The 2500-nt window shown below is 81.8% G+C and overlaps 1 non-coding gene across 1 annotated transcript; it reads left to right on the top strand.

The window, feature by feature from the left end:
* Positions 1-1101: 1101 nt before the first annotated feature.
* On the top strand, positions 1102-1254 carry LOC135230113 (5.8S ribosomal RNA). The gene has a single exon (XR_010320771.1). It is a non-coding gene; the product is annotated as a 5.8S ribosomal RNA (ribosomal RNA).
* The last annotated feature ends 1246 nt before the right edge of the window (positions 1255-2500 follow it).

Here is a 2500-nt window from a genome sequence, read left to right as displayed (position 1 = left end):
GCGCCGGTGGGTGGCGCTCGGGGGGTCACCCGCTGCCCGCCGCTTCCCGGCCGCCCGCCCTGGGCGTGGGGGGGGTAGCCCCGCGCCCGTCCTCCGGCCGACCGCCCCGGCCCCGCCGCCCCTGCGCGGCCGCCCCTTCCCTCCGGCCCCCCTCCCCGGCGTCCGCCCCCGCCCCTCGCTGACCTCCCCCGGCACCTTCGGGCCCTCGCCCGGCCTCCCCCTTCCCGCCCGCGAAACCGCGTCGTCCCGCCGTCGCCCCGGGCCCTCCGCGGCCCGGGGCCTGGGCCGCGCGGGTGCGGGGGGGGACGGTGGCCGGCCTCCGAGCGCGCGCCCGTGTGGGTCGTCGCGGGGGTGAAGGGAAGAGGAGGGCGGTGTGTGCGTGTGCGGCCGGGAGGTGGGGGGAGCCGTAGGCGGGGTGGGCGGCCGCGCGCTGCGGGCGGCGGGTCCCCGGTGGCGGCGGCGCGGGGGGGCGCGCGTGGGCCCCTACCGTCCATCCCCCGCGTCACGGGCCGGCAGCGCCGCGGTCCCGCGCGTCCCCCGCGGGCGGCCGCGGCCGGGGATCCGCGTCGGGGGCGATGGCCGCGCCCCGCCCTCGCTCGCCACCCTGTCCAGGTACCTAGCGCGTCCCGGCGCGGAGGTTTAAAGACCCTCGGGGGGTCGCCCGTCCGCCGCGGTTCGTGGCGGCGGGCCCGCGGGGAGCGGCCGTGGGGGGGGGCCTGGCCCTCACCCCGTCTCTCCCCCGGCCTCCGCCCCCAGGCCGGGGGGCTCCGCGCCGCGCCCCGCTGCCGGCCGGGCGGCCGCCGGGAGGGGGAGCCCGGCGGCCGGTCGGACCGCGCGGGCCCGCGCGCGGGTGCCCCGTGTCGTTGGGGGTGGGAACCCCCGGGGCGCCTGTGGGGGCGTCCAGGCCCGCTCCTCCGGGGGCCGGGTGTGGACGGGCCCCTTGTCCGCGAATCCCTCCCGACCTTTCCCGAGTCGTGGTTCCGTCGTGTCTTCTGGCCGGCAGGAGGCGCCCTTCGGGGGATGTGTGCCGTGTCCAGGGCGGGGTCGCCTCCCTCCCTCCTCGCTGGGGGGGGGGAGGGCCCCGCGAATCCAAACTCGTACGACTCTTAGCGGTGGATCACTCGGCTCGTGCGTCGATGAAGAACGCAGCTAGCTGCGAGAATTAATGTGAATTGCAGGACACATTGATCATCGACACTTCGAACGCACTTGCGGCCCCGGGTTCCTCCCGGGGCTACGCCTGTCTGAGCGTCGCTTGACGATCAATCGCCCCCCCGGGGTTTGCCGCCGGCCAGCGTCTGGCCGGCCCTCCCTCCCCCGGGGGTGCGCGGCTGGGGGCTTCCTCGCAGGGGCTGGCCGGCCGGCCCGCCGCACGCCCGCGCCCAAGCCTGGGCGGCGGGAGGCGCGCGGGCGGCGGCCGGGTTCCCTACGACCCCCTAAGGACAGACCCGGTGGTGCCCCCGTCCGCCCCCCTTCCCTCCGCGGCGGCGGAGGAGGAGGAGGGGGGCCGGGGGCCGCCGCGCCCGCGAGAGAGAAGAGAGAGAAGCGAGGCGAGAGCTCGCGCCGGGGTCGTGGCTCGGGGGCCCTCCCTCGCGCCGCACGCGGCCTCGGGGTCACCCTGGCGACGGGGGGGGGGGTGTGTGCTCGCCGGGGGAAGGCGGTCCCGCGCCGCGCGGCGGGGGCCGGGGAGGGGCGACGGGGAGGGGAAGCGGCGTCCGCGTCCGGGGCGCCCCCGTCGGGCCGCCGCCTGCCCCCGGCGGCGGCCGCGGGGGACGTCCCGGCCGGCCTCCGTCTCCTCCGAGACGCTCTTCCCCACGGTCCGCCGCGCGTCCGGGGCCCGCCGGCCTCCCGGCGGCCCCTTCCACCCCCCGTGCCTTGTCGGGACGCCTCCGCCGGGCGCGTGCGGGGGGCGGGGCTCCGCCCCAGGCCACGGGTGCCCCGGCGGGCGGCCCGCGGGACGCCGCGGTGTCGCCCGCCGATGCGCGCCTCCCCCCTGGGTCGTTCCCCCCCTCCATGCCGCGCCGGCGAGGCCCGGCCCGGCGGGGGCGCCGCCGGGGCGCCACCGGGCGCGCCGGCGCCCCCTGCAGGACCCCGCGGGCCGCCGGCTCGTGCCCCTCCCTCCCCGCCCCGCTTCCCGTCCCCGTCCGCCCGCCCCCGCCCGGCCCGCGTGGCGCCGGGGCGGGGCGGCGGGCGGGCGGGCCGGGCGTGCGTGGGCGGCGCGTGCTGCCCGCGGCCCTCCGGCACGCGTCCCTCTCCGTGTCGCGCGCTCTCTTCTCTTCCGCGCGGGCCCCCTGGCGTTGACGATCGCGTGGCCGGCCTCCCGTGAGCGCGGGCGCTCGCGCGGGCGGCGGCGGCGTTGGCGAGCGAGAAGACCCTCGTCGGGCTCCCGGTAGGGGGGTGGGCGCGGGCGCGCGGCGGCGCCCGGCCGCGCCCGGTGTGTCGTCGGCCGCGGGTGCGGGGGCGCCCCGCGGCCCCTCCCCGAGCGCGCCGCCGGCGCCGT

This window comes from Loxodonta africana, unplaced genomic scaffold, assembly GCF_030014295.1.
Source record: "Loxodonta africana isolate mLoxAfr1 unplaced genomic scaffold, mLoxAfr1.hap2 scaffold_784, whole genome shotgun sequence".
Classification (NCBI taxonomy): domain Eukaryota; kingdom Metazoa; phylum Chordata; class Mammalia; order Proboscidea; family Elephantidae; genus Loxodonta; species Loxodonta africana.
This window is presented reverse-complemented; position numbering and strand designations above follow the sequence as displayed.